Below are 16,366 nucleotides of genomic sequence, written 5' to 3'. Positions count from 1 at the left end.
AAAAACAAGATGATTCAGAAGGGATGCTTAAAAGAAGTCAAGAGAGAGACAACTTGGTGTGATCAGTTAATGTCTCTATTATCTTATAGGAATGAATGAAAACATTCTCCTCTTATCTTTTTCTGTAGGATATCAGGAAATAGGAATTGTGGGTCTGACCCAATCAGAATTAAGGAAGACTCCCATAGACTTTCTCAGACATTGGATCAGACCCTATATCTTGTAAGTAATATTTTATGCATTTATTTATACACTTGTTCAATAAAAAAGGCGCGTTTACCTTTTGCTTAAGGTACCCCATTGTGCATTTCTAAATTACAACTATATAGCCTCCTTCATTCACCCACTAATTAACATCAATCATAGCAAAGCAGATAAAGGACATATTCTCAGTCTATGATCTTTCACCAGAGCCCTTCTAGCTCTCCTTACTAAAGAAAGCAAGTGTGTTGTTAATAGGGCAATTTTGGACCTTGCTAACAATTTAGCAAGTTCCTGCGTTGTGCAGGGTGAGGATGCTGATCTGATATAGCAATATCACAGCTGGAAGGGTGATTCTGTGGTTCAAGAATTGCACTGGGACTCAAAAAGACACGGATCAGGCTTGGCTTTGCTACTGACTCAGTGTGACCCTGACCAAGTCTCTTAGGGCCTCATTTTCAGAGGGATAGGTACACTGAGTGTGAAGAGGGACTGAGACCATGGCCCTGTCTCTCCCTTTGGGATAGATTCTATCTCCAGCAGGTGCACAGTGGACTCCCCATTGCACACTGACCGCAATTGGCATGCTCTTTGCACCTTTCCTTCTTCCTTGTCCCAGTGCTGCAGCCAGGGACAACCTGCCTATCAGCTCAGATTGCAGAACCTTTATTAGAAGCTCTTGTAATGCAAGAGGCAGAAGGGGCACAGGTGAGTTTTCAGATGTCAGGCTGAGTTAGTGACCCTTGCAGACAGCAAAGCCAGCCTTTGATTTGTAAAGGGAGAAACTGGACCTAGAAGGGAAGGAGGGAACAACTGCAGAATGCAGTGCTGCTATTTCTACAGAGTCACTTCTCCAAGTATAGGAGCACTTTCAGGATTTGGAATTCAAGAAAGGGGGGGTTGTGATGCTCTGTACTTCTGGGGAACACCTAGAACCCCGATGTTAACAAGAGTTTAAGCATAATCACCAACATGTGTTTTGCTTTTATTTCATTTGACCAAATCTGACTTCTTATGCTTTGACTTATAATCACTTAAAATCTATCTTTATAGTTAGTAAATCTGTTTGCTTATTCTACCTGAAGCAGTGCATTTGGTTTGAAGTGTGTCAGAGGCTCACCTTGGGATAACAAGCATGGTAGATATCAATTTCTTTGTTAAATTGATGAACTCAGATAAGCTTGCAGCGTCCAGCGGGCATAACTGGACACTGCAAGACGGAGGTTCCTAGGGTTGTGTCTGGGACCGGAGATACTGGCTAGTGTCATTCGCTTGCAAGTAGCTGGGAGCAGCTTACATACCAGAGGCTGTGTGTGAACAGCCCAGGAGTGGGGGGTTCCCAGAGCAGAGCAGGGTAAGGCTGGCTCCCAGAGTCAAGGATTGGAGAGGCCTAGAAGATCACCAGTCCAGATAACACCAGAGGGGAATGTCACAGGGGTTCTTTTGTGCCTTGGATCACGGGGTGTAAGAGAAATCATTTCATCCTTCAGAGTAGCAGCCGTGTTAGTCTGTTTTCGCAAAAAGAAAAGGAGGACTTGTGGCACCTTAGAGACTAACCAATTTATCTGAGCATGAGCTTTCGTGAGCTACAGCTCACTTCATCGGATGCATCCGATGAAGTGAGCTGTAGCTCACGAAAGCTTATGCTCAAATAAATTGGTTAGTCTCTAAGGTGTCACAAGTACTCCTTTTCTTTTTGCATTTCATCCTTGATCCTCCATGTGGTGGGCAACAGGATGTACAACGCTGTTGTTCCCCAGTGCGAGCATGAGTGGTAGCTGCATCTAGGTGAAAGTAGGGTAAAATGGCTAGGCATAATCCTGATCCCTCAGTAAAAGTGCAACTCAAGCCTCTTGCACAGCCACTCCCTTGCAAGAGCACAGGGTGGTAGGAGAATGTGCATGGCTGAGGAAACATGAGTTTAAGCATAATCACTAACATGCTAATGAGATCCTTAGCTGTGTGCCCCTCTCTTCGGCCTCCCTCTAGGCAGAAGTAATTCAGCAGCTGCTGTCGTATGGCAATGGTGCAGCATCACGGAAAGAACCACTGGCTTCTGACACTGAACACAGAGCTTCATTAGAACAAGTGAAAACAATATTATCTGGAAGGTACATTCTCTCGCTCTGTGTTAGAACTCTATTTGGAACATTCCTTGCTTCCCCCTTTGGCCTGGCTTCCTGCTACAGATTTAAATAAACGTTCCACATATCCTTACAACCATGCTGTCACAATAAAGGATCGTTTTCATTCCTTTTTCCCCCATGCACATAGACATGTCCAGGATGTACGAGATCCACTGCCTCCGATATTCCATCAATTCAGTGCATACAGCCTGAAAAGTCACCCTTTAGCTCCTCCCCAACTCAGAGGGTCCAGGAAGTAATAAGCAGATAGCACCCTGCCTCTTAATCAAAAGGACCAGAGCAATAACAAGGCACCCACTTCACATTTAATTATGCTAAATTTTCATTAAAATTGAAAGGCAAAGATTTGACCATTGCATTGTACATTACACTTTATTGTTTCCTTTGTTTTTGCTTAAGTCTGTAGGACAGATAATAATCTCTTTCCTATTGTATTTGGCTTCATTCTCGTTCAATGCATCAATGATGCTTTCTTTAAAAAAAAGTCAGACCCTAGTGAAATCAACAGGAATTTCAGCATTGGCTTCAATGGGTCCAGGATTTAGCCCTGTGCAAAAACAAACAGGCCTCTTTCTGCATTCCTTGAAGTCCAGTGTGCTTTTGGCTTCCATGGGACAGAATTCAGGCCAAGAATGGTTCAAAAGTAGTAAAGGAAGTAGTGGAGCATAGACCAGCATTTGGGTCATAAATTCCATCACCGTGACATCCCAGTTGACCACATGCTCAGATTTTCCTCAGCCAATAGGATAAGACGACAACAACAATGCAGTTAAGTGACATAATACCAAAGCCTAGGCTGCAGCAACTTGCATGGAATGTAGAAGGAGCAGCAGAGCTTGCAGCATGGAAGTGTTTGTGTTGTGATGTACGCTATATGCTATAGGCCATATGGGCCTAGTATAAATGCTGTATGTTTGACATGAGCACGTGAGTTGCATGCTGACAGCTGAAGCAAGCATTCAAGGTTATGAGTGATCTGCAAAACCAACTTTTATGTCTATGGGGAATATGAAGAATTAGCAGAGAAGGGAATAACACCAGCTGTGCAGTTACGCAAAAATTGGGGGAAATGGAACCTTTTGGATTATGGTGGACTGCCCATAACTGTTTGCCTGGAGTTATGGGTGAAAGGCTTTGTAAACAGAAACAAAGTTGAGGATGCAACAAACTGGTCTATAAATAATTGCCTGACATATCTGAAATTTGGAGTTAGACATTGATCCAGAGCTCTGAAAAAGAAAAAGTGTGTAACACCAGCTCCCCAGACCTTGTGATCGGACTGAATTTCGACTGGCCATTGGGATTTCATTTGGATGTTCAGATTCTGGTGTAGAATGAAAGGAGTGTGAATGTGGAGTGAATGGGATTTATACTGTAATCAATAAAAATATTTAGAATATTATATGCCAACACTGTGTCCGGTATCTGCCTGCTCCCCCATCCTGTAGGCCTCTATCAGAGTCTAACATTTGGAGGAGAATGCGGACAGATACTGGACACAGTGGAGAATTGTGGGGGGGGGGGAAGGGGGATGGGCTAGGGGGAGAGATATAAGGAGTGCTGGATTGTGAGACGGGGTCTCACAGTGTTGGGGGAGTCTAAAGGGTGACTCCTTATTTGTGGGATTTGTGAGATTAAAAGTACAGATGGGGAGATACTGCGTGGAGTTTTGGGAACATGCTACATTAAGTATAAGTGAGTGAGAGCATGTGGGGAGATACTGCGGGGGGTTATTGAGATAATGTTTAACAAAGAGTAAAGGGGTAGAGGAAGCACCCCAGTGGATTAAAGTTAAAGCCCTTTCTATGTTAGAGAAGGAGATTATTGCATTTGGGAACTGCCTTGGATGGAGGATGCAGTGGAACCTGATGTGATAACTGATACATTAGAAAACATGTTTGAGAAGTATGTACAGCTGTACAAGCCTAATGCCAGCAAGAAGCAGGCAGCTGTGACATGGTTGTTGTGGCAGGCTACGTAAAAGGTAATTGAATACAAGAGGGAGGCATGTACAGGGCTACAGACCCTGCAAGAAAGTTCTAAATTCTGCCAGGGAAGTTTAGAGAAGGAAGTCAGGCAAGCACAAGCAATGCAGACTCCGTTGGAACACCTGGAAAAACAAAATAGAGAACTGGAAAAGAGAATGATGGAAGGGGGACACAGGCTAGGCTCTGCGGCATCAGAGCTGGGAATGGAATATTGGGGAGCAGACTCTGCCCGCGTGTAGAGCTACGAATATGTTTGCCTCTGTTACTAGCATGGCAACAACAATGGGTCGAAGTCAAAGAGGTATAGGATAATTTATTGTGGGTGGCCTTGGTGCAGAGGTTGGGGTGTTGAATTCATTTGATATTGAGATGTTAGGAGGGAAAATGTCTTGGGTGAGGTTTTGGGAACCATACGAATGCATGTAAAACAAAATTTCAGTGTTAGAGAGCTTATTCCTTCACTCTCCCACTTCCCTGGTCCTTCTCGCATGAACAGAGAGCAACAATACCCGAAGTCCGAAGGTGCAAACAATTCGATGTTTATTGGGGTGAACTTCCAGCAAGCTTAAATACAAGTTCCTTTTTCCTTATTTTCGAATCCCAACTTACTTCCTGTTTGCCCCTAATTTATATAGTAATATTCTTAGCTATACCTTAACCAATCATTCTACTGAAATTTAACTAACCAATCCTAACATATTGTAACATGATTAGCTAACCAATTATATCCCACCACCTTAATTAGATTACACCCAGCAAAATTAATTATACAGCAGACAGAAACAATCACAGAACCAGACAGAGATTATACAGACAAACAATAGCAAAGTTGGAACTCTAATGACAAAACAATACAGAAGCGAGGATTTCACATCCCAGCTATTGATAAGTGAGTTCTTGCCAGACAGGATGCTATCAAACTAAGTTTCCTTTTACATTTTCTAGGCACTTCCCTTTCTCTGGAGGTGATAGGCATTATCAGGACAGGATTGTATTCAGGACAGGATTGTATTCCTAACAGCCCAATAGCACCTTCTTTCAACATGACTAGTTTGGAATGTGAGGATGTGACTGTTCGCTTCCTGGCTTATGGCTGCCTCTGCTGCTTAGCCAAAGGCCTTAGCCTAAGCACAGGGCCTCAAACTGTCACAGTAAGAGAAGGCCCTTACACCAGCAGACAGTGATTTTGATTCTTTCTTTTATACCTCTAGAACTAGCCAAGTGATAAGAATACCCCTAAATTCTTAAAGTACAGGCTTTTGCAGACAGGCCTGAATATCTATATCCTAACATTCAGCACATTATCAGAGCAAGGAATAAGGAATGTAATGTTCCAATTAAAACAGATACAAGCCTTGGAAACATCTTTAAATGCAAGTTTATGGAGCGTGTCAGAAATTAATAACAAGACTGTGTTAGAAATGATTCAAGCTTATGGGATACAGTATATAGAGAGAATAGTCAATATACTGAATAATGAAATGATTCAAGCTTATGGGATACAGTATATACAGAGAATAGTCAATATACTGAATAATGGGCAATGGCCCTTTTAATGGTTCAAAGACTCCCATATATGGAAAAATTATAGGATGGAAGAAACACCTTAGGTTTAATTGGAATCAAACCAAGCTAAAAGGGGATTGGAAGGGAAGGATGCTATCATGTCACACTGGAAAAAAGAAAAGAGCGGCAATGGCCTGGGTGCTGCTGAAGATTATTAACGGAAAATTAGAAATAAGTGGAACACACTTGATCCAGGAGGGGGGGGGGCGCTCTAAATTAGTGGAATTGATAAAACATTGTGAGGAGCGGGGGAAAATAAATGGGTATGCCCACAGCTAACTTGGTCTTTAGAGGGATGTCATCTAAACCATTCAAGTGGGCAATGTATAATACAGTATTTAGCCCCTAATGGCACAAGTGTGTTTGATTTAAGCAATGGGTGTATTTGTGTCATGACCCCTGAAAAAATATATATTTGGGGAGATGGGACAGAAAAGGTCCAATTGAGACACGCAGATGTCATGGAACAGAGGTTATTATTGAAGGAATTATTTATCTGGCATGCTGCGGAACAGCTGATCGTGGCAGGCAGAAGGTACTGGGAGGGAGGGGGAGGAGTTGATTGACAGGGCTTCCGGTGGACGGGAGGCGCTGGGTGGGAGGCGGCAGCTGGCTGCTGGTGGGTGCTAAGCACCCTACTAATTGTTTCCCCCAAATTACTAGAGAGTCAGTGCCTATGGTAGAGAGTGTTTATCTCTTTGATGAACCTATCTGTTATCACAGTGTAGCGATAAGGCAATTAATTCTCATTTGCACATGCATACTTTAATTCATAGAATCATAGAATCATAGAATATCAGGGTTGGAAGGGACCTCAGGAGGTCATCTAGTCCAACCCCCTGCTCAAAGCAGGACCAATCCCCAATCAAATCATCCCAGCCAAGGCTTTGTCAAGCCTGACCTTAAAAACTTCCAAGGAAGGAGATTCTACCACCTCCCTAGGTAACGCATTCCAGTGTTTCACCACCCTCCTAGTGAAAAAGTTTTTCCTAATATCCAATCTAAACCTCCCCACTGCAACTTGAGACCATTACTCCTTGTCCTGTCCTCTTCTACCACTGAGAATAGTCTAGAACCATCCTCTCTGGAACCACCTCTCAGGTAGTTGAAAGCAGCTATCAAATCCCCCCTCATTCTTCTCTTCTGCAGACTAAACAATCCCAGTTCCCTCAGCCTCTCCTCATAAGTCATGTGTTCCAGACCCCTAATCATTTTTGTTGCCCTTCGCTGGACTCTCTCCAATTTATCCACATCCTTCTTGTAGTGCGGGGCCCAAAACTGGACACAGTACTCCAGATGAGGCCTCACCAATGTCGAATAGAGGGGAACGATCACGTCCCTCGATCTGCTCGCTATGCCCCTACTTATACATCCCAAAATGCCATTGGCCTTCTTGGCAACAAGGGCACACTGCTGACTCATATCCAGCTTCTTGTCCACTGTAACCCCTAGGTCCTTTTCCGCAGAACTGCTGCCTAGCCATTCGGTCCCTAGTCTGTAGCTGTGCATTGGGTTCTTCCGTCCTAAGTGCAGGACCCTGCACTTATCCTTATTGAACCTCATTAGGTTTCTTTTGGCCCAATCCTCCAATTTGTCTAGGTCCCTCTGTATCCTATCTCTGCCCTCCAGCGTATCTACCACTCCTCCCAGTTTAGTATCATCCGCAACTTTGCTGAGAGTGCAATCCACACCATCCTCCAGATCATTTATGAAGATATTGAACAAAACCGACCCCAGGACCGACCCCTGGGGCACTCCACTTGACACCGGCTGCCAACTAGTCAGTTCGATAAGGGCCTGATTTAAGTCCTTCTAAGTGAAAGAGAGTCTCGCCACTGACTTCAATGGGTGTGGACTAAGTGCTAACATCTTAGTACCCAAGACAAGCTTTACAAGTGGCGTCCTAGTTTTCCAATAGACAGGCCTCTCAGCTACCCATGAAAGGCGGGTTTAAACTTGCCCATAATAAGGACTTACAAGATGCTTGTGATTTTTTTTCCTTCCTGTCCACTTGACACCATTATCCATCCCTGATTACTCAGACATGCTCTCTTTCTTTCCTGCCCAGATAACCAACAGGAAGTTTATTTTAAACATTCCTCGGTTTTCTTGTGAACTTCAAACCTGATATAGTTTGTAACACCCACCACATTCCTAGCTAGTTCTATCACTTTGGAGGTATACACCAGTTTCTCCATGTAAGCACAGTGGGCTTATCTCACTTTTCTTCCCAGACATTTTATAGTTGGCTTAACAAGAAAGCTTGTGTGGGAGTGTGTGTGTGTGGAGGGTGGAGGGGGGAAGTAGTAAGGGAGAGGCTATGGAACTTCCATTTCCTTGTAACAGGACATGAGACAGGCTCTGAAAATTCAATTTTTGTAAAGTCCATATACATCGTTGTGTATTTTCCCTACAATGTTGTACTCATAACCCACACAATAAAATAGAGCTTGTCAACCTGAATGAGCATTTTTATCAGCAAGAATTGGAACTTTTCGAAAGAATATCATGACTTTGTTTTAAGTTTTCTTTTTTTTCCAAAATCAAACAATTGTCTTGTTTATTTCTTTTCCTTTTTAGATCTTTGCTTGAATATTATTTTCTTTCCTTGTCCCCGCTTTCTCACCCTTCTGTATCAGTGGCAATGTGGAGGGAAGAGGAGAGAAAGTTGGAGAGGGGAAGGAAAACTGAAAATAAGATTCAAAAAGAAATTTTAAGGGGAAGTTTATTTTTGTTTTGTTTTCCTTTTCTTTGCCTCCCCAGCCCTCCCGCCTTTTCAAGTTTCTGTTAAAAAACGTGGGGGGAAAAATTAAAAATTGTTCCTTTTCAAAACCTCCAGATCAGTGCAATGAAAATTGCACCACCACTCAACCCGCTCTACTACAATAGCCAAACAAGGAACTTGCGTTCATCAAAAATCAGTGACTGACAGAAGCTGCGGTGTATTGTATTAGCCAGCTTTATCCCACCACTCTCAGGCATGCTGCCAACTGGAAAGATACTTCACTGGTCCAGCAAGTGGTCACCACTAAAAGGTCAATATTTGCCAACAGTATCGGTGATGCTATGGTTTCTGCTTACCATGGAAACAAACTGATCTCAGTTATTAGTTGGTCGTTCTTGGTAAATATCTTTTTTTTTTTTTTTTTTTTGCTGGTGACCACTGTATATATTTTTAAGGTGAGCTCTGTTACCAATATCAAGTAAAACGGAATTCCCATACCTGGTTGGAAAATGGGATAGAGTGCAAAAATATTTCTGAAACATTTCCATTTTTATGGAAATTGTTAGTATAGAGCAGGCCAGAAAAGCTCAACGATTGGTACACATGTCGCAGTGTGACTGAGAGCCAGATTCGATTCAATAATCATCCTTTACATTCACAGAATGCCTTCCATTCCACAGCTCTGGGGAGGAGAGTGACGAGTTATGCAACCACCACATTGAACAACCAGGAAAGGCATATTTTGTCCAAAGATACTAAAGCAAACCCTACTGGAGGGGAGCTATACGATGTTTAACACCACATACACACACAGAATACGCTGTATGGAACTCAATTTATTCATCTGCTTCCCGCAGCTTCCATTGGCTGGGAACTGCAAACCACGGCCTCTTGGAGCTGCAGGGGGCCATGCCTGTGGACAGTCAACGTAAACAAAGCGTCTCGCGGCCCGCCAGCAGATTACCCTGATGGGCCGCGTGCTAAAGGTTGCCGACCCCTGGTTTACACTATAAGGTTATGCCAGCATAGCTATGGCCCCATAGCTATGCCAGTATAGTCCCTGTAGTGTAGGCAAGCCCTAAGATCCTGACAATTCCAAGGGAGCATAAACCATTTCTGGACACATACTGCTCACTAGATGGGCACTGAGAGTCCCTGGGCCATATCCCAGAGCCTGGCCCTAGATATTTCTTACCGACTCTTAGATCATTAAAAATCCATGTCCTCCCACATGAATGCATGAGAGGCCAGAATGCTGGCTGTCTATAGATTCTGTAAAAGTCCAGAGGTACTATATATAAATGAAAAGTGCTATATAGGTGAATATTTTGGGCCTAATTCTGCTTTCAGTTACCTTGGTATAAATTTGGAGTCACTGAATCAGTGAAATTGCTCCTAAGTTTACACTGGTGTTTATGAGAGTTAGAATTCATAAATTACCTTTGGAAAAGCGAAGCAGTTGCCTAAAGAGAGCAAGCGTGCAAAGACTGAGACGTTGATTTCACAAAGGGATGCTGACTGCACGCCAATCACAGCAGTTCTTGCATAGAAAGGCTTGAACTTCTGTTTCTAATTTTCAGATATTCCCTTTTCCATGAGTACAAACTTCAGCTATTACGTAGGAGAACATTGCAACAGCAGTCTCTGTGCCAGCAGAATTGGGGCATATGGAACATATGTGTAGATCTTCTTGTGCAATACAAGTTGTACTCCAAAACAACACCCTCTTTTACCCCTTGGAAAGTGTGATTGTTAAGACACCCTCCAACTTCCTGCTTTGTCTTTGCTAGAGCTGATCAAAACTAACAATGTTCATTCTGCGAGAAACTGTCAACATTTTGAAGTTTCCTTTCATCCTGAATTGGAATGGAAAGTCACAGTTTAAAAAAAGAAAAGGAGTACTTGTGGCACCTTAGAGACTAACCAACTTATTTGAGCATAAGCTTTCGTGAGCTACAGCTCACTTCATATCCGATGAAGTGAGCTGTAGCTCACGAAAGCTTATGCTCAAATAAATTGGTTAGTCTCTAAGATGCCACAAGTCCTCCTTTTCTTTTTGTGAATACAGACTAACACGGCTGTTACTCTGAAACAAGTTTAAAAAAAAATGCTGCAAAACAAAAATCCTGAAAAAAATTGTTTTGGAAGTGTCCAAACAATCTTATCAAATTGTACACACACACACACACACACACACTGTACTACGCTTAGGAAGAGAAAAGAAATACATAACTACAAAATGAAATATACTTGGCTAAGGGGTAGTATCGCTGAAAAAATCTGCGGGTTATAGTGGATGACAAGTTGAACATGAATCAATGTGACGCAATTGTAAAAACCACTAATATTCTGGCAGGTAGTAACAGGAGTGTGATACAGACACAGGAGCTGCTCTACTTGTGTCAAGGTTCCTTCCCCACTCTGAACTCTAGGGTACAGATGTGGGGACCTGCATGAAGACCCCCTAAGCTTATTCTTACCAGCTTAGGTTAAAAACTTCCTCAAGGTACAAACTTTGCCTTGTCCTTGAACCGTATGCTGCCACCACCAAACGTTTTAAACAAAGAACAGGGAAAGGGACCACTTGGAGACATCTTCCCCCAAAATATCCCCTCAAGCCCTACACCCCCTTTCCTGGGGAAGGCTTCATAAAAATCCTCACCAGTTGGTACAGGTGAACACAGACCCAAACCCTTGGATCTTAAGAACAATGAAAAATCAATCAGGTTCTTAAAAGAAGAATTTTAATTAAAGAAAAGGTAAAAGAATCCCCTCTGTAAAATCAGGATGTTAAATACCTTACAGGGTAATCAGATTCAAAACAGAGAATCCCTCTAGGCAAAACCTTAAGCTACAAAAAAACACAGCTTATTTTACCAGCCATTAAACAAAAGAAAATCTAACGCATGTTCTAGCTAGATTACTTACTAACTTTACAGGAGTTCTAAGGCTGCATTCCTGATCTGTTCCTGACAAAAGCATCACACAGACAGACCCTTTGTTCCACCCCCCACTCCAGATTTGAAAGGATCTTGTCCCCTCATTGGTCATTTTGGGTTAGGTGCCAGTGATGATACCTTAGCTTCTTAACCCTTTACAGGTGAAAGGATTTTGCCTCTGGCCAGGAGGGATTTTATAGCACTGTATACAGAAAGGTGGTTACCCTTCCCTTTATATTTATGACAATTTGGCACTGGTGAGGACTCAGCTGGAATATTGTGTCCATTTCTGGGTACCATACTTTAGGAAAGATGTGGACAAATTGGAGAGAGTCTGACTTTGAGGAAAGGCTAAAAAACTGGGCATGTTTAGTCATGATAAAAGACCTGGTGGTCTTCAAAATATGTGAAGGGCTGCCCTAACCCTAAGAGCTGTTCTAAAGAGGATGGAGAACAATTGTTCTCCGTGTCCACCGAAGGCAGGACAAGAAGTAATGGGTTTAATCTGCAGTAAAGGAGATTTAGGTTAGATATTAAGAAAAACTTTCTAACTTTATGGGTAGTTAAGCTCTGGAACAGGCATCCAAGGGAGGTTGTGGAATCCCCATCATTGGCGGTTTTAAAGAACACCTGTCAGGGATGGTCTAGGTTTACTTGGTCTTGCCTCAACACAGGGGGCTGGACCTGACTTCAAAGTCTCTTCCAGCCCTAAATTTCTATCATTATATTAAAACAAGACAAGTAGAAACAAAAAATGTAAAGCAAAGCTTCACCTTTATTAAAATGAAATTCCTTTTTGTTGAAATTTTAGACCAAAAAAACCAACACCGTCCCATCAAACATTTCAGTTTAGCTGAATCAGCATTTTATGAGGGAAAACTGCAATGAATAGAGTTGGTTGAAATTGTTCAACCAAGGGAACATGCAGATGACGCAAACTCTGATATGTCAAACTATGGGGCCGGAGTGCTGGTCCATTATGGACAGCATACAGAGGGACATACTTAGCATGCAGCAGGCACAGCTTATATGCAACCTGTTATCATCTAAGGCACCCTACAGTGGTGGAGATAAAACAAGCTGGAGGGAGATAGAAAGATACAACATGAAACATATTTAGGACTTAATTCTCATGTTTGTTTTACACCAGTGTAATTCCACTGCAGTTACTCCTGGTTTACAACATTCTAAAAAGGAAATTAGACACTTTGGGTCATATTCCTTTCTCGGTTACACTCTTCAACCACTTCTTGTTTTAAATAAAGAAACTAGCTGGGGGTGGGGCAGTTGAATCTCTTTCGGGCTAAACTCAGATTCTAAAGCCAGATGGAACCATCGTGATCATCTAATCTGACTTCCTGCCAATCAAAAGCCATAAAACTAACTGTCCCCAAACATTCCGTCATCAAAACCATACGTTTGAGATGAGCAATAAAGCTTCTTTTAAAAATACTAGCTCTTACTTAGCACTTCTTGTCCATAGACCTCAAAGCAACTTTATAAGCCAACTGGGCATCATTACTAGCCACATTTTACAGATAGGGAAATTGAGGGATAAGGCGGTGAAGTAACTTGCTCCAGGTCACCCAGCAGCCGAACTGGGAATAGAACCAAGTTCTCCTGACCCCTACAGAGGTACTGCAGACACTTGACCTCACAGCCTCCCCTACAGTTTTTAAAGAGACAGGATGAAAACTGCGCTATAACCCTGTGTAATTTTTTTCTGTGGTCTATTACCCTCACTGTTAAAAGTTCTTGCCTGATTTCTAGTCTGAATTTTTCTAGCTTCAGCTTTCCCCCAGTGGCTCTTGTTATGCTTTTGTCTGCTGGCTTTGCCAGTTCTTAGTAAGACAAGCTGAAAACACTTAAGCAGCACAGAGTGATGACCGAATGCAATGTGTGTAAGATTCCTGGAGCAGATTAAAGCTCCCAACCTTCTTGGCTGGGCTGAGCTTTCTGTAAAGTGGGCCAGAGAACATTAAGGGCTAATCAAAACATTTGCATCTTTTTTAAAAAAAAAAAAACTACAGAAAGTGGACGACTTTCAAGTAAATGGGAAATTTTGCCTCCCTCCCAACAAAACAAAATAATGCAGGTGAAAAGAGACAAGGTAGGTGAGGTAAATATCTTTTATTGGACCACTTCTGTTGGTGAAAGACACAAGCTTTCAGCTACACATTGCTCTTCTTGAGGTCTGGGAAAGGTCACAGACATAGGTGCCGACTCTGTGGGTGCTCTGGGGAGGGGGGGAATAGGGGAAGAGGTGGAATGGGGGTGGGGCCTGGGGCAGAGCAGGGGTCGAGCACTCCATGGCACATTAGAAAATCGGTGCCTCTGGTCACAGGTAAATACAAAGTGGAACAGAGTGTGTAGCATTAGTAATTAATACATTCTAAGAGACCATTCAAGGTGAAGTGGCCCATTAATACCTTTTCAGTCATAGGACAAAAAAAGAGGGGGGAGCGTGCAGTTAATGGGTTACAGCTTTTTGTAATAATCCTTTAAGATCAGGGTTTTTAGTGTAAAAACTAAAAATGACAAATTGAATTCACCTTTGTAAAAAAATTTCATGTAAAAAAATTCTTAACCAGTTCTAATTAAAAAAACCAAACCCCATGACAGAGCTATGCCAATTCACAGCAACTGAAGAAAACAAAGTCGCCCACAGTGTGCTATGGTCCCATGTACACTTCCATTTCCAAAATAAAGATTACTAATAAGAATTTACAGATCAGACGAGCACAGTTTCTTCTGGCAGCTGTTTAAAACAAAGACCACATCACTAAATGTAATTAGAGTCCTATTAGCATAATAAACTTAGAAACTGATCAATAATGGGCAAAATTCCATAACCTAGAACCTTAACCACATGGAACAAACTAATTAATGTAAATCAGAAAAGACATCTGTATAGCTGGTTGCTAAAGCTGCAAAGTTTGCTTGAATTTGGCTCAGGCTGCCAGTGATTAGTGCAGTTTATGGTGATGTCGACAATTGCTAAGCTAAGACTTTGATTAACTCCAGTAGTGAGGGTTCCACCACTTCCCAAAGAAAATGACCCCACAGTTTAATTTACCTTCAATTATCAGGAAGTTTCTCCTTGGTATGCTGGCCTCAATTCATGGCATTCTTCTAGGATAGCCATTCTTCCCTCTGCTTAATATAGACACCCATAATTATTCTTTGGATTTCAATAGCATCATCTGAGACTGAGGTCGCTTTCTGCCAGGTTCTGTATAAATACAGTAAGCCAATCCCTGACCTAATAGCCTTTCAATCTAAATAGCAAGAGAGGCTAACCTAGTGAGGAGGGCTTTAAACTAGGTTCACCGAGGAAGGAGACCAAAGCCCTGAGGTAAGTGGGGACGTGGGATACCGGGAGGAAGTACGAGCAGGAGAACGCAAGAGGGGCGGTCTCCTGCCTCATACTGAGAAAGCGAGACCATCAGCGAGTTATCTTAAGTGCCTATACACAAATGCAAGAAGCCTGGGAAACTAGCAGGGAGAACTGGAAGTCCTGGCACAGTCAAGGAATTATGATGGGATTGGAATAACAGAGACTTGGTGGGATAACTCACATGACTGGAATACTGTCATGGATAGATATAAACCTTTCAGGAAGAACAGGCAGGGCAGAAAAGGTGGGGGAGTTGCTTTGTATGTAAGAGAGCAGTATGACTGCTCAGAGCTCCGGTATAAAATTGCAGAAAAACCTGAGAGTCTCTGGATTAAGTTTAGAAGTGTGAGCAACAAGGGTGATGTTGTGGTGGGAGTCTGCTATAGACCACCGGACCAGGGGGATGAGGCTTTCTTCTGGCAACTCACGGAAGTTACTAGATCGCAGGCCCTGGTTCTCATGGGAGACTTCAATCACCCTGATATCTGCTGGGAGAGCAATACAGCAGTGCACAGACAATCCAAGAAGTTTTTGGAAAGTGTAGGGGACAATTTCCTGGTGCAAGTGCTGGAGGAACCAACTAGGGACAGAGCTCTTCTTGACCTACTGCTCACAAACTGGGAAGAATTAGTAGGGGAAGCAAAAGTGGATGGGAACCTGGGAGGCAGTGACCATGAGATGGTCGAGTTCAGGATCCTGACACAAGGAAGAAAGGAGAGCAGCAGAATACGGACCCTGGACTTCAGAAAAGCAGACTTTGACTCCCTCAGGAAACTGATGGGCAGAATCCCCTGGGAGAATAACATGAGGGGGAAAGGAGTCCAGGAGAGCTGGCTGTATTTTAAAGAATTCTTATTGAGGTTACAGGGACAAACCATCCCGATGTGTAGAAAGAATAGTAAATATGGCAGGCGACCAGCTTGGCTTAACAGTGAAATCCTTGCTGATCTTAAACACAAAAAAGAAGCTTACAAGAAGTGGAAGATTGGACAAATGAACAGGGTGGAGTATAAAAATATTGTTCAGGCATGCAGGAGTGGAATCAGGAAGGCCAAATCACATCTGGAGTTGCAGCTAGCAAGAGATGTTAAGAGTAACAAGAAGGGTTTCTTCAGGTATGTTAGCAACAAGAAGAAAGTCAAGGAAAGTGTGGGCCCCTTGCTGAACGAGGGAGGCAACCTAGTGACAGAGGATGTGGAAAAAGCTAATGTACTCAATGCTTTTTTTGCCTCTGTCTTCACGAACAAGGTCAGCTCCCAGACTACTGCACTGGGCAGCACAGCATGGGGAGGAGGTGACCAGCCCTCTGTGGAGAAAGAAGTGGTTCGGGACTATGTAGAAAAGCTGGATGAGCACAAGTCCATGGGGCCGGATGCACTACATCCGAGAGTGCTAAAGGAGTT

General features: G+C 42.8%; 1 long non-coding RNA gene across 2 annotated transcripts in view; it reads right to left on the bottom strand.

Annotated features, from left to right (window-relative positions):
- LOC141999814 (uncharacterized) overlaps positions 1 to 14,916 on the bottom strand; it is a 50,231-nt gene extending 35,315 nt beyond the window's left edge. The window contains exon 1 of one of the 2 annotated variants that reach the window (XR_012642084.1): positions 14,643 to 14,916. This is a non-coding gene — a long non-coding RNA (uncharacterized LOC141999814). The remainder of the gene's footprint in view (positions 1 to 14,642) is intronic. The other variant, XR_012642085.1, reaches the window with a different exon arrangement.
- Between the last annotated feature and the right edge of the window lie 1,450 nt (positions 14,917 to 16,366).

This window comes from Natator depressus, chromosome 16 (genome assembly GCF_965152275.1).
Source record: "Natator depressus isolate rNatDep1 chromosome 16, rNatDep2.hap1, whole genome shotgun sequence".
Classification (NCBI taxonomy): domain Eukaryota; kingdom Metazoa; phylum Chordata; order Testudines; family Cheloniidae; genus Natator; species Natator depressus.
This window is presented reverse-complemented; position numbering and strand designations above follow the sequence as displayed.